This window comes from Molossus molossus, unplaced genomic scaffold, assembly GCF_014108415.1.
Source record: "Molossus molossus isolate mMolMol1 unplaced genomic scaffold, mMolMol1.p scaffold_m16_p_2, whole genome shotgun sequence".
NCBI lineage: Eukaryota > Metazoa > Chordata > Mammalia > Chiroptera > Molossidae > Molossus > Molossus molossus.
This window is the reverse complement of record NW_023425355.1, coordinates 45,897,833-45,920,817: the sequence shown is the minus strand read 5'-3', so window position 1 is coordinate 45,920,817 and position 22,985 is coordinate 45,897,833. Positions and strand designations below refer to the sequence as shown.

The following is a 22,985-nucleotide window of genomic DNA, read 5'->3' as shown; positions in this document are numbered from 1 at the left end:
AAAGTATACAAAGCATCTCCATCATTATATATATTTTTTATTTTCTTATTCTACTCAGGTCCAGGAGGAAGAATGCCTCGTTAGAACATGTGTCATTTATCTCTTTAGCAACTACTGCAGCAGCTTCAAAGCAGCAACCTAGAATACCTTTCCTGAAAACTGATGGAGCTCTTGCAGCATCTTCTAGGCGGTGGGAAAACAAGCACTCTCATAATACATTGTTTTGGGGAAATGCAAGATGACTCATTGCCTATAGAGGGGAGTTTAGCAATAGCTACCAAAATTACAGATGTTTTTCCTACTGATCTGGGAATCTTATTTCAGGGAATTTATCCTACAGATATGCCCTCACAAGTAAGACATGCTCTACGTGTAATGCTCTATCTGAATGAATTATTTATAATAAGCAAATACTGGGAACAATCATATCCATCAGTAGGTGTGGTACAGTTACATGACAGAATATTATGCAGGATAAAGAATGAAGAAGATTTCTTTGTACTGATACTAAATGATTGCCATTACTCATTAAATGACAAAACCACCAAAGTACATTTTATATTATGCAGATGCTACCTTTTTTGTAAGAAGTGGTGGAAATAAGAATACATATTTGTATTTGAGTGTATTTGCATAAAGGATCATTCAATGGATTCATAAAACAGAAATGTGTGTATCTGTTGGGGCTGCAAGGTGAAGCAGGGAATGGGTAGATAGAAAAGGCTGAAAGTGAGACTTCTTAATGTTGCCTTTTATACCATCGTGCTCTTTGAAACATATTAATGAATAACCAATTCAGAAAAATATAATTTAAATGAAAATTTACACTATTATATTATTGTACGTGATGGTAGCTTCTTCCAAATTTATTTCATTCAGCTAATATAACCCTAACATCAGCATCTCATAAAGGTAGTCTAAAAGAAAAGAAGACAGCAGAAATATCAGATTGTTTAAAACAGATGCAAAAATTATAAACAAAATGTTAACAATGAGAGCTGTTACTGCATTAGAGAATACATCATGACCAAGGAGAATTTGTTTGTGCAATGCAAAAACTAGTCAATTTTAGCAAAATCTATCAACAAACTAAAGGATAAAAGCATGATTAATGCAGCAAAGGCATATACAAATTTTAAGATGCATTCCTCATTAAAAACAAAAAATTATAAGTAAAATGTTATTGTCATGAAACTGCATGATAAAGACTATCTATCAAAACAACAGGAAATTATTTGTGAATATGAGTAAAGGGTATATGGGAGTGACTTATACTATTCTGGCAGACTTACTATTTACAATAGCTAAGATCTGGAAAAAAAACAAGTGTCCATCAGTAAATGAGTGTATTAAAAATCTGTGGTACATGTACACAATGGATTACTATGCAGCTGTAAGAAAAAAGATATCTTATCTTTTGAGATGGCATGGAAGGACCTGGAGAGTATTATGCCAAGCAAAACAAGTCAAGCAGAGAAAGACAAATATCACATGATCTCACTTATTTGTGGAATATAATGAACTAAACAAACTGCTGAACAAAATTAACCCAGAGAAATGGAGGTGGAGTACAGACTGATAAGCCTCAGAGGAGGGGGTGGTTTGTGGGGTAAGAGATAAACCACAGAACATACATTCATGTATGCAAGACCAATGAAAATAGACAATAAAGCTGGGGATGGGGCGGCAAGGAAGGGGAAGAGGGTGCTATTGGGGGAAAATGAAAAACATCTGTAACAAAAACAAATTAATAAATACAAAATTTTTAAAAAGAAAAAGAGAAAGAAGATGGCGGTGGGAAAGACCAGAGGGAGGGTGAGTGTGTGAGAGAGTGAGCTAGTGTGTGAGAAAGTGTGAGTGAAGCTGAAGGTGGATGACCAAATGCAAGCAGTGCAGAGACACAACACAGAGGTTTCCTGTGCTGTGGGCAAGAGCAGCTAGCTACCTCAGTGATTGGATCTTCAGGGTGCCTCTCCCTGTGGCCCGGAGAGGTCCCAACATTTTGGAAGATCCCAGGTCTTCCCTGGGAGGAGGCAGTAAAAGCGGCTAGGGCCCAGCAACCTGAGCCCACCAGTGTACCAGGCACCATCGGACCAGAGCACAGACCAGTGCACAGTAGTGGAACTCCCAAGGTGCTGGTCCCAGAAGCCATGGACAGCCCTCAGCCCAGAACCATCCCCCATAGTAGCAGCCCTATCAGAGTCCAGATATACCACCAACAACAGAGGCTGGGGAGCAGACATCCATCCCTAAGCAAAAGAAGCACAGACCAGCAGCTAAGACCAATCCCAAAAAATTACAGCAAAAGCTGAGCAGGAGTTGAGCCCCACAAGGCAGCAGCACTCTCCAGCCACCAGAGGCAGGACCTGGGGTTCCACAAAGGCCTGTGCTGACCAGCAGCTCATAAGAGCAATGGGAAGCCAGAGTCCAGGAGAGACAGGTGCCATCCAGCTGCCCACCCATGGGACCTGAAGAGAGGCCTGTGAGACCCAGCAAAAACTGTGAGATCCAGTTACCCATGGAACCTGTGGGGTGCTGAAGCATCAGAGAGTCCTGCGTGACACAGCAGCCCATAACATAGGCATAGAGTCAGGGCCCCCAAAAGACTGTGCAATCCAGTTACCTGTGGGATCTTCAGGGTGCCGGGCACTAGAGAGGCCTATGCTACCCAGCTGCACACAAGATAGGCATAGAAGATTTAAAAAATGGAGGCAGAGGGGATGGAAGCTATGCAGACAATCTCCTTAGACCAAATGGGAATTACAACTAACATAAAGACAAATCCTCATAATAAAAAACAACAATAGAAAAGCAGCAGGACAGGACCATATAACCAGGGACACTGGTAGGATCTGTGGAGGCGCAAGAGGGTGGCAGGCTGGAGCCCATAGACAGCAGAAGGCTTAGCTGTGAGCAGCGCCCTTGGGGAATAAAGACCAAGCCTGCGCCACAGCTCAGAGAGCCAGGAGAGAGCGCTAAAATAGCCACAGCCACTCACCAGAGGACTATGGCATAGAGAGGGCAGACTGGGCTGGAACTCTGTGCGGACACCTGGGATTTGGACGTACTCACAGTATTTTCTGAGTTGCGGCTACAAAGGATGGTGGACAGTGGTGATCCTTCCCAAAGTTGTGGGGAAAAGCAACAGGCCCCCCCCCCCCTAAAGATTCAGCCTCTCCCATCTGAGGCAAAGAAATGCAAATTGAGGCTCATTAACAACCAGCATCTATCCCTCTGGAAATCCTCTTATGCAGAACACCAGGGCTATATTCCAAGGCACTGAGTAACTGAAACTACTGGTCTCCAGGAAAAAGCTAGAGGATAACAGAACCTATCCTCCACATACAAATCTACCCAGGAAAGTAAGACTTGACAATGGTGTTCAATGTTGGCCCAACCAGGCCAATCGGCACTCAGTAGGGAGAGTCACAAACAGCAGAACACCAACACCCACAGGGAAAATTAGGCTGGCTTCAAAACCCACTGAGATAGCCAAAATGATAAAACAAAGAAACAAATCCCAAATGAAAGAACAAGAGAATTCTATCGAAGATGAGATAAGTGAAATGCAGCTAAGCAAATTATCAGAGGTAGAGTTCAGAGCCATGATCTTGAAGATACTCAACAGCATGAGTAAGGACAACAGCACCATGATTAAAGATATAGAATCATTGAAAACCAACCAAGTGGAAATGAAGAATGACATAACAGAAATTAAGAACACATTGGAAGCACTAACCAGCAGAGTAGAAGAAGCAGAAGACTGATTCAGTGAATTAGAAGACAGGGTAGAAAAAAATCAACCAATCAGAAAACCATAAAGAAAAAACAGTTAAAAAACAGGAAGACAGATTAAGAGAACTGTGGGACAACTGGAAACATAATAACATTCACATCATAGGAATCCCCGAAGAGGAAGAAAATGGGCAAGGGTTAGAGAATATATTTGAAGAAATGTTGACAAAAAACTTTCCCAACATAGTAAAGGAAGAAGCATTCAAGTTCAAGAAGCACAGAGAGCCCCAAGTAGGAAGAACCAAAACAGGCCCAAACCAAGACACATAGTAATAAAAATGCCAAAAATTAAAGACAAATAGAGAATCCTAAAGGCAGCAAGAGATAAGCAACAGGTTACCTACAGAGGAAACCCCATTAGGCTCTCAGTTGACTTCACAACAGAAATACTACAGGCCAGAAGAAAGTGGCATGAAGCAATTAAGATCATGAAAAACAAAGATCTGAATCCAAGACTACTCTATCCAGCAAGGCTACCATTCAAAATAGAAGGTCAAATAAAGAGCTTTCCAGACAAGATAAAAAGGCTAAGAAAATATATTAACACCAAACCAGCACTGCAAGATATGCTAAAATGAATGCTATGATTAGTAGAAGAAATAGAAAAAAAAAAAAAAATAGAACCACACTAAAAAAAAAAAAGGCAATATATAAGTACATATCAATTATCACCTTAAATGTGAATGGGTTGAATGCTCCAATAAAAAGACACAAAGTAACTGACTGGATAAGAAACATGACTCACATATAGGTCATTTACAAGAGACCCACCTCACAACAAAAGACTCACATAGGTTGAAAGTGAAGGGAGGAAGCAAACGGAAATCAAAAACAAAAAACAACAAGCTGGGGTAGGAATAGTCATATCTGATAAAGTAGATTTCAAAATGAAGACCATTACTAGAGACAAAGAACACCATTACAAAGAACACCATTACATAATATTAAAAGGATCTATCCAACAGGAAGATATAACCTTGGTATACATATATGCACCCAGAATAGGAGCAGCAACGTGCTCCTATAATAATAACATAACAAATATTATGACCAATGTATGTTAAAAATCTTCTGGAGGACTTCAAAGGAGAAATCAACAGCAATACAATCATAGCAGGGGACCTCAACACCCTGCTGACATCACTAGACATATCCTCTAGACAAAAAAATTAACAAGGAAACACAGACTCTAAATGAAGCACTAGATCAAATGGATTTTATAGATATCTACAGAGAATTACACCCCAAAACCACAGAATTCACATTCTTCTCAAGTGCAAATGGGCCATTCTTCAAGATAGACCACATGTTAGGGCACAAACTAAGTCTCTACAAGTTCAAGAAGACTGCAACCATATCAAGCATCTTCTCAGATCACAATGGCATGCAACTAAAAATCAATTGCACCAAGAACATGCAAAGACATTTCAAAACATGGAAGCTAAATAGCATGTTATTGAACAATGAATTGGTTACCATGGAGATCAAGGAAGGAATTTAAAACTTTCTGGAAACCAATGAAAATGAACACACAACAACACAAAATATAGGGGATAGAGCAAAAGCAGTTCTGAGAAGGAATGTCATAGGACTACAGGGCTACCTCAAGAAGCAAGAAAAATTTCTAATTGACTATCTAACCTTACAACTTAAAGAAGAAGAAAGCAAACAAAAAGAAAAACCCAGAGCAAGTAGAAGAAAGGAAATAGTAAAGATCAGAGGAGAAATAAATGACATGGAGACCAAAAACACAATTCAAAGGATCAATGAAAAAAAGAGCTGGTTCTTTGAAAAGATAAGAAGATTGATGGACCCTTAGATAGACTCACCAAGAAACTGAGAGAGACCCAAAATACACAAAATCAGAAATAAAAGAGGAGAAATAATAACTGACACCACAGAAATAAAAATGATCATTAACAAATATTATGATCAATTATATGGCAACAAATTCGATAACCTTAGTGAAATAGACCAATTTCTAGAATGACATAGTCTCCCAAAACTCGACCGGGAATAGATAGAAAACTTGTACAGACCAATAACAACAAAAGAAATGAAGATGTAATCAAGACTTTCCCAGCAAACAAAAGCCCAGGCCCGGACGACTTCACTCGGGAATTTTACCGAACATTCAAAGAAGAACTAATACCCATTCTCCTCAAACTATTTCAAAAAATTCAAGAAGAAGGAACACTTCCAAACTCGTTTTAAGAGACCAGCATAATTCTAATTCCAAAACCAGAAAAAGACACTACAAAGAAAGAAAATTAAAGGCCAATATCCCTGATGAACATAGATGCCAAAATCCTGAACAAAATACTAGCAGATTGAATCCAGCAACACATCAAAAAAATTATTCACCATGACCAAGTGGGATTATTCCCAGGGATGCAAGGCTTGTACAATATTCACAAATCAATAAATGTGATACATCACATAAACAAAATTAAAGATAAAAATCATATGATCCTATCAATAGACACAAAAAAAGCATTCGACAAAATCCAGCACCCATTTCTGATAAAAATGCTCAGGACTGTGGGAATAGAGGGATCATATCTAGGCATAATAAAGGTCATATATGAAAGACCTACAGCCAACAACATACTTAATGGGAAGAAAATAAAAGCATTTCCCTTAAGAACAGGAGCAAGACAAGGATGCCCACTTTTGCCACTCTTATTTAACATAGTACTGGAAGTCTTAGCCACAGCAATCAGGTAGGAAAGAAAAATAAATGGGATCCCAATTGGAAGGGAGGAAGTGAAACTGTCATTATTTGCAGATGACATGATACTATACGTAGGAAACCCCAAAGACTCCATCATTCATTTACTAGACTTAATAAATGAATTGGGCAAAGTAGTAGGATACAAAATTAGCGTCAAGAAATCGATGGCATTCTTATACACCAATGATGAAGTCACAGAAAGAGAAACTAAATGAATAATACCACTAACATCGCAGCAATAAAATTAAGATATCTAGGAATAAACTTAACCAAGAAAAGAAAAGACCTATTCACAGATAACTACAGGTCATTGAAAAAAGAAATAAAGGAAGATATATAAAAGTGGAGGCACATGCCCTGTTCATGGATCGGAAGAATTAACATCATTAAAATGTCCATATTACCCAAAGCAATCTATAGATTCAACACAATCCCGATCAAAATACCAACGACATACTTCACAGAATTAGAACAAGTGCTTCAAAAGTTCATATGGAACCAAAAAAGGCCTCGAAGAGCCACAGCAATCTTGAAAAGGAAGAACAAAGTAGGAGGGATCACATTACCAGATTTCAGGTTATACTACAAAGCCACTGTATTCAAAACAGCCTGCTACTGGAACAAGAACAGGCACATAGATCAGTGGAACAGAATTGAGAACCCAGAAATGGACCAAGTCAATATGCTCAATTAATATTTGACAAAGGTGGTAAGAGCATACAGTGGAGTAAACATAGCCTCTTGAATAAATGGTGTTGGGAAAATTGGACAGCTACATGCAAAAGAAATGAAACTAGACTCTCAACTTACACTATACACAAGAATAAACTCAAAATGGATAAAACACTTAAATGTGACTCATGAATCCATAAAAATCCTAGAAGAAACTGTAGGCAACAAAATTTCAGACATCATACGCAGCAGAATTTTCACTGATATATCCCCTAAGGTAACAGAAACAAAGGAGAAAATGAACACATGGCACTACATCAAACTCAAAAGCTTCTGCACAGCAAAAGAAACAACCACCAAAATTGAAAGCCATCCCACTCTATGGGAGAGCATAATTGCAATGATACATGAGATAAGGGGTTAATTTCCAATATATATAGAGTGCTCAAACAGCTCAACAAAAGAAAGACAAAGAACCCATTTTAAAAATGGGCAGAGGAACTTAATAGACACCTTTCCAAACAGGACATGCGAATGGCTAAGAGATATATGCAGAAATGCTCAACATCACTAATCATTAGAGAGATGCAAATTAAAACAACAATGAGATGTCACCTCACACCTGTCTGAAGGGCTGCCATCAACAAATCATCAAACAACAAGTGTTGGCGGAGGGTGTGGAGAAAAGGGGACTCTAGTGCACTGCTGGTGGAAATGCAGACTGGTGCAGCCACTATGGAAAATAATATGGTGTTACCTCTAAAACATAAAGATTGAACTGCCATTTGACCCCGTGTTTCCACTTCTGAAATTATACTCTAAGAAGCCTGAAATACCAATCATAAAGAATATATTTACCCCCATGTTCATAGGAGCACTATTTACAATAGCTAACATCTGGAAACAGCCCAAATGTCCATCAGTAAATGAATGAATATAAAAGCCGTGGTACATATACACAATGGAGTACTATGCAGCTGTAAGAAAGAAAGATCTCTTATCCTTTGAGATGACATGGAGGGGCCTAGAGAATATTATCCTAAGTGAAACAAGCTAAGCAGAGAAAGACAAATATCACATAATCTCACTTATTTGTGGAATATAATGAACATAACAGTATGAGGAACGAGTTAGTCCCAGAGACGTGGAAGTGTTGTACAGACTGACAATCCCTAGAGGAGCAGGTGGGGGGGGGGGGGAGGAGATAAACCACAGAACTTATATATATGTATGCATGAACAATGGATATGGACAACATAGCTGGGGACAGGGCAGGGAGGGTGGGGGAGGGTATATTAGTGGGGGGAAAAGGAGAAACATCTGTAACAAAAATGAATTAATTAATTAAATAAAAAAGGAAAAGAAGAAAAAGATAGAAAATAATAACTGATGTAATAACAGTAATTTTATATAATAATAATGCTAATTTGAATAAGATATATAATATAAAAGTGAAATGTGGAAAGTAAAGAAGAAGAAATTTGAATTAAAATACACACACACACACACACACAACCACAACAACAACAATAAGAATACCTTTGCCCTGGCCGGTTTGGCTCAGTGGTTAGAGCGTCGGCCTGCGGTCCAGAGAGACCCGGGTTCGGTTCCCGCTAAGGGCACGTACCTTGGTTGCAGTTTGTCCTCAGCCCTGGTCAGTCGTGCAGGTGGCAGCCACTCGATGTGTTCCTTTCATGTCGATGTTTCTCTCTCTGTTCCTCTCTCTCCCTCCCACTCTACCTGAACAAAAAATGGAAAAATGTCCTCGGGTGAGGATAAAAAAAAAAAAAAAAAAGAATACCTTTGTTCTGCTATTTATGGAGCTCACTAGATTTTGCTCTGATGTTGTTAGTTTTGGGTCACTGTCCTTTTGGGCAGTTCTCTGGTACAGGCCAATGTGAATTACTGTCCTGGCCTGGCCGTAAGCCTACTGGCTAAAACCCTATAGGATGGAATGCCAGGTAATCTGTTAGGTGGGGCTTCCCTAGCCCAGAGTTTGGCTTGCCTTTAGGGCTGTCATTTGTATGTATTTGTTATGGGATGCTTTCCCTTCTATTATGGCACTGGGTACTGAAGAGTATCAGGACCAGTCAAGGTGGTTTAAACAGATTTGTGTTGGAGGTGGTGCCTGTAGCTTCTAGGAGGTGCAGGCAGTTTCTTCCTCTTCTTCCATTGCCTCAGCTCAGCCTGGGTTGCTGGCACCCCATGATCGCCCTCCCCACCCAAGCAGGGGAGAACATAAAAAAAGAAGAAAAAAGAAAACAAAAACAAACAAACAAACAAAAAAACAGTGCTCTATTTGATTCTTTAATCTTTCATCATGGCTGGTTCTTGCTAGGCTGGGCTTCTGCCCAGGGTCCCACTGGGCCAGACATCTGAATTCCCAGTGCTACCAGGCCCTGTTGCTGGGGGGCCTAGTGCTGTATGATTTCCAGCCCAGTGCTGTTTCATGGATGGGGGGAGGGACACCTCCTCTTTGCTTGAGGCAGGGAGGAACATGCCTCTTTCCCTAGGCACTCTGGCTAGCTCCTATCAATGTTCTTTCAGCAAATACCCAGCCCCTCAGATTCACTGCTCTATTTTCTGCTCAGATCCCTTCTCAGGTGTGCCATTCTGTTTCGAGGGTTCTTTGGCTCCCACAATCAGAGGAGATTTCCAGGCTGTTATTGTAACCATACCCTGGCTTTTAGCCTGGGATAGTGCTGTGTCCCTCTGGTGGACCAAATCACCTCTAATGCCCACTGTCTGATGCTACGTGGGCTCCCCTTCCCTTCTCTGTTGCTTTTGTTTAGGGATCTCTGTGAGGGGCTGAGTCTCCCTCTCCCAAGGAACAAGAGTTACACCTCTGCACCTTCCCTCCATCTTCTCAGCCATGCTGTGCAGCTGTGCAACTTCACGAGTTTGCTCATCCACTTTAAGTCTTCTCTTTTCCTCTTTCCATGCTCTTTTCTCACAGTATTTCCGGTCAGCTTTCTCAGGTGGTTTTTTAAGTCAAATATTCTGCAGTTTAGCCTCAAGTCCAGTTCTGTGCTTGGAACAAGCAGACAAACTTTCTTAGGCTTCAACCATCTTGTCTTACTACTCCTTTCTGGTTTTGATATTATAATATGATTACCTAAATTGTAACCATTGTGGGACTGGTTAAAGTGTACCTGGGACCTCTCTTTACTATCTTTGCAATTTCCTATGAATCTATAATTATTTGGAAATAAAAAGTTATGAAAACACAAACTTTCAAAAAATAAATAGATTCTAAAAAAATATAGAACAGTTTCTCTAAAGTATTTTGTTCAGTCAAACTTTAGTTTTAACCAGATACACAGAATATTTAAATGTCATAATAATTAAAAATGGAAAAACTGATGTTCTGAAAATTATTCAGTCATGTCTTAATCAACTGCATTTGCTTAAAAAATATTTTTTCTTCTTCTTTTTTTTTTACTTTGGTTCAGCAGTATGAGTGTCCTGGTATTTTTCCACTTAGAACTATTTACATAAAACCTGTCTCTTTACTCTAATTTGAGATTGTATAGAGCATGGATATTGATCAAGAGCTCATCCAAACTGTCAAAGAAATCCTACGTACAGTGGAATGGAAGGGATTGGATTACAAATTTATGCTGAGGGAATATCATGAAGTCACCAGGTGGCAGTAGAGTACTATGACCACTTGTCTAAGAACTATACATTAAACCTGCTATAGTCACTAGAAAAAGAAACTAATACATCTCTGGGTATCCCCCATATTTTCTAATATTACTGTAACATACACTTCAAGCCCATAAAGTATACATTCAAGTTCAAGCAGAGAAGAACAAAGCCATATTAAGATACATAGGTTATGGAGTTAGCTTGACTCACTAAGAAACTCACTGCCACATGGTAACCTTGTAAGCTGTTCAGTTCATGCCTCAGGAAAACTCATGCCTCAAAAAAATTACACATTGTTACATGCAATCAATATTTGGGTCTTCTATTGATACTTGAAACTTTGAATTTTAAATTCTCAAACACCAAGGATTTACTATACTAAATTTGGGGGAGGTATTTTAATAAGAAATAAGCTTTTCTCTTGCTTCAACTGTAAAAAAATATATAATTCTGTATTAACTAACTAAATTAACCATTTTAAACAGTAAAGAATATGTGTTTTAGAGGAAATACTTGGAAATGAATCAATGCTCGTGTACAATTAATTACATAACAGCTTCAGTATAAACAGCTATTAAAATGCTTACAGACAATAGGGAAGTGGGGTAAAAACCAGGTGGAGAGGGGCAATAAGGGAACAAAAGGGGGCATCCGTAATACTCTTAAAAATAAAAATAAATGTAAAATTAAGAAATAAAAAATAAATATAATGAAATGCTTACAAAATCACAAATTGCATTAATAATGACAGCCAGGAACCAGTGAAGTCTATGGGTCAGAACATATGACTGAATATTTTAAAAGACTAACAAAAATTCATGAAGTACGGTTCAAGGAATTGAGTCTTTTTGTTCTGATTAAAAGTAAAGGAACATAATAGCAGACTTTAACTGTCCAGAAAGCATTTGCTTTGTGTTTTTCAATAAATTTTGAAGAGATGGAAGAAATTACAAAGACATATTTCAGCTCAACATAAGAGAATATCTTGGAATAAATAGACCTTTGGTCTAATCTTAGCATAGTCTGCCCTAGGAAGTAGTGAAGTCCTTCCTTTTATGGACTCCTACATACAGTAGAACTCAAGCAGAGACTCAAGCTCAAGCTTCCTGTCAGTGATATTGTAATACTTAAATATTCAAGTTTTTATTTTATCATCTTATAATGTCCTCTACCTTATCAATACTTCATAATAAAAATAGTTAACATTTTTTAGCTCTTATTATATGTAAGACACTTTTCTAAGTGCTATCCTTACCTTTAGCAGGTAGTTATTCAACAACCACAATGTGCCAGGAATAATATTAGGTACTAGGTATACAGAAATGAAAAGAACAAATAAATGTTCTCTCATGCAACTTACATTCTACTGAGGGAAGAGAGATGATAAATAATGTAATAGTGATAAGATCTATGAGGAAAAATGAAGTAAATCAGTAGATAGGGAATGATGGAGAGGGATGTCATTTTCCAATTGAGAGGACAAGGGAGGTCTTTCTGATTAGGTGACATTTGAGCATAGACTACAATGAAGTGAGAAAGAGAGCCATGTGGATTTTTAGAAGAGGCATACGTTAAACAGAGGAAACAGGATGCAAAGTTACTGAGGCTGGAGCTTGTTTAATGTATTCAGGATGCAGAAAGATGGCTTTGATTCCTGCCTATCTGTTTCCTTATCTTAAACACACCCTCCCATTCTTGAAATATTTTAGCCATACTTGCTTTTGTTCAGTGTGCCAGCAAATTCTCTTTCTGGGATTTTTCATGTCTATATTATTTTCCATGAGCACCATTCCTCTCATTTTTGTCCAGCTATCATTATTTTCCGACTACTCACTCTTTAGGTTATGGCTTTTAACCATAGTTTCCTCTGGGAGGTTGCCCTTGAATTGCCAGGACTGGGTTAGATGTATCTCCTCTTAGACTCCATAATAAGGGTGGTCATATAACTTAACATCTAAACAAGGGCACTTTTGAAGATAAAAAGGGGTAATATCAGTAGTTATGTTGAGCCAACAAATGTGGATCCTACATATAACAGTTTGTATTTTCCCTATTGTCACTTTTCACACAGTATTATGAGTTTAGTTTACTTTTATTTATCCTCTACCAGCAGGGGGATCTATAAGGGCAAGACTATTATATATCTTGCTCAATTTTATCCTGTAGAGCCTTCATAGTGTCTGCAAAACATGGTCACTCAATAAATTTTTCACTCAATAGATGAATGGATGTAGTGGGATCCCTCAGAAGAGAGTTGATTCTGGGAAAGATTTATTTCTCTACTCCAAAAAAAGTGTTCATATATTTTGTGATTTTCTTTGGACATATGGTGGCTGTGTGTGAATACATTTTGTGTTTTTATTTGGATACATGGTGGTCAAGTGTGGGAGAGTGTGTGGTAAAGATTGTGATGTTGAGCTACAAGAAAGAAAAAAAAGGACAACATGGCTTAGGACATTTTTTTTTCTCCTTACAAGTTTCTGCTAACAACCAGTGTTATGTACTTGCAAACCTCAGTCTGAGAAAACTTTCTTTGAAAAGACAGACACCATAGAAATTTTAGGTATAAAAATTACTTTCACTTAATCCTACAAAGGAGCTCCCATAAGACTGTCAGCTGATTTCTCAAAAGAAACTTTGCAGGCCAGAAAGGAGTGGCAACAGATATTCAATGTGATGAAAAGCAATGACCTGCAACCAAGATTACTCTATCTTGTAAACCTATCATTTAGAATCGATGGACATATCAAGTTTCCCAGATAAGAAAAAGCTAAAGGAGTTCATCACCACCAAACTAGCATTATATGAAATGTTGAAGGGTCTTCTTGAAGGAGAAGAAGAACAAATATATGAACAATAAAATGGCAATTAATACATATCTATCAACAATTGAATCTACAAACAAAATGAGCAAGCAGAACAGAAACAGACTCATAGATACAGAAAACTTTTTGTTGCTTGCCAGATGGGTGGGGGTTGGGGGAATAGGTGAAAAAGATGAAGGAATTAAGAAGTACAAATTGGTTGGTAGACTGATGACCCTCAAAGGGAAGTGGGGGGAGGGCAGGATGAGATAAACAGAACTTCTATGCATATAGGCATAACCAATGTATACTGACAATAGTGTGGGAGAAGGCAGGAGGGGGGCTGGGTTGGGGAGGAGGGAGGCAATGGGGAAAAAAGGGGGAACATCTGTAATACATTCAACAATAAAGATGAGTTAAAAAAAAAGAGGAATTCTAGCATCACATCTGATGCTAGAATTTACAGCTTATGATTTTCAGCCATTCCCTGAAATAAGATGTGAATTTAGCCATTATTAACTTAATATTATTTTCTTAAATATGTCTGACATTTTCAGAGGCTTTACAAGTTGAGTTCTCTTCCTTGCTCTTGGAGTCTTTATATGCTTCCTTTCCATGTATTAGATGTCTAAAAATCCCTTTACTCATATTGTTCTCCCATCTACTTCAATTCAGTTGGATATTTTCCACCATCTGGTTTCAAGCTTTTAAATAGGTATCAGGAGGCTAATATTTCCACATTCTAGTAAGGAATGGTAATTTAAAAATATGTTGTTTTTATTACCCATGTGGTGACTGAAGGAAACCATAGACAAAAAGCACAACATTTCCTCTCATTTTAAGGCAGTTGCATATCAATCAGATTCTCAGCTACTTGTGGATTTCTTTTTTTTTCCTGATAGATTAATGCAGAGATTAGATTTCTCCCGGCCAACAAAATGTACAAGTCACCCAGCCAGAGCAAGTGTGTTAGCTCCAGTGCTAAGTCTTTCATGGGGTCTATGGCTCTCAAGGGAAGTTATTCTTCCTTGGGATAACAGGGAGAATGGCATGATATGATCATTTGTCCTCATCAATAACAGGTATAAAAATCAATTATACTTATCTCTATCTAAATATCTACACAGCAATTGACATAATTTATACACTGTCTTGACAATAACCACTCCAACAATAATTATTACTCAAGACAGTTAGGAAATGTATTACATTCTGTGGAAATAAAGAATATTTAAGTAATTTTCAGCTCTGAGATATCATAAAATTAGGTATTTCACTAAACCTCAGTAAAAACGGTATCAACAATTTTCTAGAAGAAACTAAAATAAACTTAAATTTATATCATGAACATGAAATAAATTTTACATAGACCTTCAACTGACCTCTGGCATCAGTTCCGAATCCTGTTGCACTTAGCTGACTGACCAAAAAAAAAAAAAAAGAAAAACAAAAAAGAAATCTTAGAGTGGAATTTCTTTGCTTTAATTCTAAGATTTAATCCATTTTTTAAATGTAAATTCAGTACAAAGGAGAAAACTTTTGAGCCTTGCCAGCCTTTCACTCATAAGTTTCAATGAACTTATGACCTCATTTCTTCAATACTAAAATTTTAGAAATAGAAAAGAATTCAAGACAAAAGGTTTGAAAACACTGAGTGTCCGAGAAAAGTAAGGACATTGTACTATTGTGGAGAAAAAAAAAAAAGATATAGGAAAAGTGGCTTAAAGAATTAAACTCCTACTTCGTAGACATCACTGTTGTGCTGAGAAAGTGTCCATTCATTCATTCAACAATTATTCACTAGGCCCTGGGAACAAAAACAGATAAGGCCTTACAGAACTTAAAGTCTGGACTCTAGAAGGAAAATATAGGCAGTAATAACCATACAAAAAAATAACTACAAGCTAAGATTAATGCTAGGAAGAAGGAAAGAGTGCCAGAAAGAGATTTGACTTGAGTTCTGCTGGATGGCTTCAAGAGGCATAGAATAAAATGTTCTAGAAAATAAGAGGTAACATGTGTAAAGGCCTTGTGCTGTGAAGCAACATTGCAAGAAAGCCTTGAAAGGTAGACAAAAGCCAGTCTACACAGAAGATTGTTAAACATGTTAGAGTTTTAATCTCAACTTAAGAGCAATGAAAAAACATTGAAAGATTTTTAATTGAGAGAGGATTCATGGATAAGATTCACATTAACATTTTTGGCAGCAGTTAGAAGCAGATAGAAAGGGGATGAGAGTGGATATAATGAGACAAAAGTAGAAAGCTGTCATAGTTAAGTCAAGAAATACTGCCTTGCTTAGGGTGGTGGCAGTGAAGATTGAGAGAACTGGATAGATGTGACAGATTTGGGAGGTAAAATCCATAAGATTTAGTGCTAGATTAGCAATGAGGTAGGCATGAGGTGATATCAAGGATGCATTTTGATAATAGGAGATCCTGAACAGAACTGTATTTGGTGGGGTAGATGTGTGTGTGATATGTATATATGTATAAGGAAAGATATATATATATATATATATATATATATATATATATATATATTTATTTATATATATATATATAATTTTATTATATTATATTTATTTACATATACACACACATAATACTTAACACAATATAAACACTATATCTAAAAATACTTAACTATTGTTACTTTTCTGCTTCTCTACCCATTACATGTTACATACTTCTTTTTTTACTTATTTAGGTATATATATTCATTGAACCCAGGGTAAAGATTACAGAATGAGAAGTCATTGGGGTCTATAAACATGTTTATTATCTAACATGTAACGTGTAGTGTTTGAGTAGAAGAGTATGAGCCTGCAAAGGAGTAGAGAAGAAAGGGGCAGAAATTCAGAAAAGTAAATACTAATTAAATGTTGTATTGTATGCCTCAAGGGAAAAGAGTGTTTCAAGAAGGAATGTGTACTTAAACAGTGAACATTGCTGATGAGAGGTCAAATAAAATGTGAAATGTAAACTCTTGTTTTATTTGGTGACACTGAAGACATTAATCAAATTTGCTTTTATGGAGGGGTGGACAGAAAGCTATACTGAAGTGGTAGAGTTGAGATAAATAAATAGACAGTGAGTACCAGTAATATGGAGAAACTAGCCTTAAATATGGGGTGGGCAAAGTAGGTTTGCAGTTGTACAAATATATAATACAATAATTAATAAATAATAATACAAGAATGACTTCTGCATTTTGTGTATTCACAACTGTAAATTTACTTTTGCCCATCCCTGTAAAATAAAGGTCGCTCCTTTGTCCCAACTGGGGACAAGAGTGATAGGCTGTTTGAAAATTTAAGTAAATATGTGGATTTTGTGTTGAGAAATTGACTACACTTCTTCCTGAAAGTTTCTTTGTAGCTTCTATTCTCAAATCTCTGACCCCTTCTCCCTATTTATACATAAGCACAGAATGGAAGAGGGAGTCAAAGACTTGAGGATAGTAGAGACGTTCTGGAATAGTGACTTAACCAGATAAACATGATAAGGATATTGCGTAGTGGTGAAGTCCTACATGTTGAGGTTTGTAAGAGTAAAGTTACACTGAGAATAATTGTCTGGATATTATTGAAATTGTGGGCTATGGAATCTATGCTGGATTAAGAAGACAGTGATAAAAGGCAGGATCTGAGTGAAAGGGAAAAAGTAAAGGGATCAATAGACTGGAAGTCTCTATGATCCTGAGGTATGACCATAGGGGTAGCAGTTGAACAAGCAAGCTGGGAGTAGAGGAGGTTGAAGTCAGAGAAGGAAATACTTTGATGATTTATTTTTGTTATAACAGTTTTGAATGATGATAAGGTCTAAGTCAGAACTGTGGAAGTGACTGACTCACATGAGTGGAGGAAAAAAATTATTGAGGTTAGTTGAAGAACTGAAAGGTCTTGATATCAAATGGATGGTCCATGAAGGTAGGAGAGACATCTAGATTCAGTCGGAGATTCTGAAAGGGAGAAATTAAAAAAATAATACTATGAGTCTGATGACAAAGGGTTTAATAAAAGAAGGAGAGTATCAAGGAAGCTGTAGGTAACAGTGACCAGGAGGCGGACAAGATGATATAATAGAATGTCATAATTAGCAACAAAGCAGGAATTTGTTGTTGCTGGTCTTGTGTTTTGTTTTATTTTAAAGAAGAAGATGGAAGAGTGAAATCATTGCAAATGGCATGAAGATCAAAGAAGACACTACCCTGTCAATTGAATTGCATATGTATAAGGAAATAAACAATATTTTATAGTACTGGAGGGGAAGTGATCTCAGGTAAGAACTAGGATTCAGTTAGGAAAATGAATGCAATGTTCACATGTAGTCTGAGTAGTTTGTATAAGTTAGTTTGCTAAATATGGAGCAAGGGCCATGTACAGAGGGCCTAGAAAAGAGATATGGAAGAGGGGGCAGTTGCTTCAGTTATGGGCAAAGGAGTATAGAGCATCACAGAGGATAAAAATATGTAGCAGCCTTGGGGGTGAGAGGGGTTACCTGGTTTGGGTAATTTTGGTACCAGAAGCTTTTTTCATGTGATAGGCATAAGAAAGAAATATTGCATGTTTAATTCTTAAATATTTTTTCTCTTTATTGTTGATTTGTAAGGAAACAAAGATAAATTTAAAAATATATCAGTAGAAATCTCATCAATAAGAGGTGCACAGTCTCTGTGTCCCTGGTTTTTCCAAGATTCAACTGTTATTCTGGAACTCATAAACAATCATGAATCTCTAGAATAGGAAAATCCACCATTTTCTCAGTATTGATAAATTTCTATTCAGATTAGTTCTCTTAGTGTATAATAATTTGCCTTGCTCCCTAATGCTAAATGTTGCTGAGATTCATCCCTGCTTTGGATTCTAGGTCCATTTCTTTCCCAAGGCAAGAGAATCTGAAGAGTTTTAGGCCAGTAGTTTTGTACCTCATGATTTAGCCTTACTGCTTGCTGGTTCTCTTCTGAAATCAGAACATAATTCTAATAACTGGCCCTGGTGAATTGATCTCTTGACTGATTTCCTGGTACCCTATTTCCCTTGCCTTTTTTTCTCTTCTAATAATTTTAGAGATTGGAATCTTGTTTGTGAAACAGAGTTGCTGTGGCTGATTTTATCTCCCACCCTCAGCACCTTCCTCTTGCTTGAATTAATCTTCGTTTCTATATGTCCCATTAATAGTTTATTCTGCTTTTCATAGCCTATCCACCTCTGGCCTGACTAACCTTGCTCCTATATCAATGCATTTATTAAAATAAAGATTACAGGAATAGGAAAGGAGATAGGTTGGGATGATGCTTCCTTACTTTTTTTTTTTTTTTTTTTTAAGATCTGTAGAAGCTTTTTGTTGTCAGACACGCTACCTTTGCGTTATGTAGAAGCTTTTTGGCGGACTAAAGGAAGAGAGACAGGTTCACAGCACCAGAAAATATCGCGAGATGCTGGAAAGCAGGATCTGGGGAAATGTGTGATGCCACCATACCAATAGTAAAACGGAAGTACTGCTTCAGTAGGCTTCCGGGGCAGGTCAGAAGCACTGTTCTTACCGGAAGCGATGTTCCAGAGGCGGCCTTCCAGAGGCGGCGGAGGCGGCAGGGGCAGCGTTCCTGAGGCAGCGTTCCTAAGGCGGCCTTCCTGAAGCGGCAGAGGTGGCCTTCCTGAGGCGGCAGGGGCGGCGTTCCTGAGGTGGCAGAGGCGGCGTTCCTGAGGCGGCAGAGGCGGCGTTCCTGAGGCGGCAGAGGCAGTGTTCCTGAGGCGGCCTTCCTGAAGCGGGAGGGGCGGTGTTCCTGAGGCCGCAGGGGCGGTGTTCCTGAGGCGGCAGAGGCGGCGTTCCTGAGGCGGCAGAGGCGGCGTTCCTGAGGCCGCAGAGGCGGCGTTCCTGAGGCCGCAGAGGCGGCGTTCCTGAGGCCGCAGAGGCGGCGTTCCTGAGGCGGCAGAGGCGGTGTTCCTGAGGCGGCAGAGGCGGCGTTCCTGAGGCCGCAGAGGCGGCGTTCCTGAGGCGGCAGAGGCGGCGTTCCTGAGGCCGCAGAGGCGGCGTTCCTGAGGCGGCAGAGGCGGTGTTCCTGAGGCCGCAGAGGCGGTGTTCCTGAGGCGGCAGGGGCAGCGTTCCTGAGGCGGCAGAGGCAGTGTTCCTGAGGCGGCCTTCCTGAGGCCGCAGAGGCGGCGTTCCTGAGGCGGCAGAGGCGGCGTTCCTGAGGCGGCCTTCCTGAGTCAGGAGGGGCGGTGTTTCTGGGGCAGCCGAGGCAGTGTAACTGAGGCGGCCTTCCTGAGGCAGCAGGGGCAGCGTTCCTGAGGTGGCCATCCTGAGGCGGGAGGGGCGGCCTTCCTGAGGCAGCAGAAGCAGTGTTCCTGAGGCGGCCTTCCTGGGGTGGCGCAGGCGGTATTTCTGAGGAGGCCTTCCTGAGGTGGCACTCCTAGACTGTCTCTGCTTGGCTCTCCAAGCCAAGGGAGCATCATCACCTGGTGAGAGGGAGGAAGGGAACTTGGAGCGAACCTCCCCCCAAGACAGAGAGCTGAAGCCCACTATCACCACCATCTGCCCTGCCAAAACCGTTATGTTAATGCTTCGGAGCAGCAGCCAGGTTATCCTGACGGAAAGGTTCCTTTATGTTCTTACCAGATGTTTGTCCTAAACGTGGACACATACACCACCTTCTAGGGTGGTACTGTTTACCTGCCCTGTAGAACCCCTTTTGCTTCAAGACATGTTTGATGCTCCCAATCTCTGAATTTTGATACATTTCTGGGTATATTTAAACACAAAACTAGTCATTGTCTTTCTTTATAGTTAAGCTGGAAATAATATTCTTTATCTTCTGGGTGCTGATGTTGACTGTGCCTTATTAGCATATGAAAATGGCTATACCTGAAGAGGCCATCCCTCCTTTGTCTAAATACCAGTGCGGGATCTGTTTGGAAATCCTGATTGAGCCTGTAACACTGCCTTGTGATCACACGCTCTGTAAGCCATGCTTCCAATCCATTGTAGAAAAGTCAAATTTATGCTGTCCCTTCTGTCGCTTCTGGATCTCTGGATGGACCCGGTACCATACCCGAAGAAATTCTCTTGTCAACATGGAATTGTGGGAGAAAATTCAAAAACACTATCCAGAGGAATGTAAACGTAGAGTCTCTTGCCAAGAATCAGAAGAAATTTTTAATGACTTTCAGCCAGTTCGTCTGTTAAGTGAACCTGGAGAATTGAGAAAAGAATATGAAGAGGAGATAAGCAAAATGGAAGCATTGCTACAAGCCAATAAAGAAGAAGAAAACAAAGTCAGTGAAGAATATATACAGAAATTATTGGTAGAGGAGGAAGAAGAGGAAAAAAGACAGGCCAGAAAAAGGAGAAGACAGAGAAAAAAACAACTAAAAAGTGATGAAGAACTAGCAAGAAAGCTAAGCTTTAATATTAACTATTTCTGTGAGGAAAGTGACTTGACTTTTCCCATGTTTTCTAGAGAATCTGATGGAGTCATAACCAGATTGCAAAAGAAAAGAATGAACCAACAAACACATACTGAAGATATTCAAGATTATTTGTCACCTAAATCTCAGTCTGCGCCGGTATCACTGTCAGAAATTGTGCAAGATGGCAAGAAAAACTACATGTCTAAAGAAACTGACAGTTGTATTATAAAGAGACCTATGTGGCAAGACACAGAAATTGAGGAAGTTATGCCAACACTTTCACCTCAAATACGTCATGAAATTCAAGAACAAGGTGCAGAGTTTTCAATAGAGTCACCTATGCCTCAATTATGTGCCAGTGGTACAGAGTCGTTCCTTGGAGGTAAAGTCAGAATGACTCCAAACAAGCATGTTCAAGAGGTATGTGTCATGATTCATGAGGAACCTAAAGCCGGCATTCCCTACCCTAGAGAAGCTACAGTTAAACTTTGTGGCAAAGCAGAGAGAGGGTGTGTTATATCAAATATGACACAGATAATTGGAAATAACACAGTTGAGACAGAAAATGAAACATCTTACCTACTGAGCAGTAAGAAAGATATTTCAAAAACAAAAAAACAGGAAACTTTGTTTGAAAAAGTCGAGGATCCATGCTTTTCTGCAAAAAGAGGGAGAACATTCCCCAAAGCTTCTTCAGACCAAGAGGAAACAGGAGTCATCGTCCCTCAAAAGCCTTTACATTTGGAACATCTACTTTTTGAGAGACAAAACCAAGAAGAACAAGATAGATTATCAGCATTAAATCCTCACAAAGAGGTGGATAAAGAATAAATAAAGTCAACCCTGCAAAAAGAATCCCCAGGTAAATATCTGTTACCTGCAACATCCTGAGCTCCAGGCAAATTGCTAAGTGGACAGAAGAAGAATCCTAAAGATAGAAACTCCAAAAGACAGATTGATAAAAAGCATTCAAAACCTCCAAGAGACTCAAAATACTAAAATTGGTAGCCTTCTTTCAAGATCCAGTTGTAACATTCTGTTAATGTTAATAGAAGAAAGACGTTAAATTCTACTAGAGGTTATTGCAAAGTGCTCATTCCCTACGGTCTAATTAGTCACCACAGAAAAGAACTTCTCAGATGTTTCAGAGATAAAGTAATGCTTGGGTAAAGGGAGTGTTTTGTGAGCTAGTAAACGTGGATTGTGAAGCTTTCATTTTTTTTTTTTTCCAAATATGCATGTTTTATGGCCTTTTCTCACCTTTTTGTCCTGTAGTAATCAACGCAAGATTACACTATGCTAACAAGTTAAGGAATCCAAATTTACAATCTAAGTTTTCTTGCTACTTGCCCATGCATTTGCAGAGCACTTGAAATGCATCTTGCATAGCACTAAAGGAATCTAGTTACCATCTTCTAATTATTTTAAGCATTATAGCATTTTGTTTGTTTTTTTGTTTGTTTGTTTTGTTTTGTTTTTTGGTATGTGCCCCTAGTGGGAACCCAACCCGGGACTCTCTGGTCAACAGGCTGATGCTCCAACCACTGATCCAAACCAGCCAGGGCATATTTTCTTTGTTTTAAAGTGGGTTAGGATCAACATGAAATCAGAAAAATCAGTTTTCTGGAAAAGTAGGATTGATTTGTTAAAACTAAACTAGACTCAATGCAAACGGAGTTAAGAGTTGGAGTAAATCTGAATGGGATGGGCTGATAATTTGGAAGCATTAGAACTGAGCTGATGATAAGAAACTGTGTTCAGGATGGGCTAGCAAGTATAGTTTGCTAGAGCATTCTCCCTCATCCTTTCCTTGCTAAAACACACAGAAAACATTTGGGTTTTACAACTTTTTACACCATAATATCTGGTGTCAAAATCAAAATTAGTTACTAAATTACCTATAATTTGGGAAATTCAC

General features: G+C 38.8%; 1 pseudogene; it reads left to right on the top strand.

The window, feature by feature from the left end:
* Positions 1-20,509: 20,509 nt before the first annotated feature.
* LOC118635258 lies at positions 20,510-22,221 on the top strand (annotated as a pseudogene).
* The last annotated feature ends 764 nt before the right edge of the window (positions 22,222-22,985 follow it).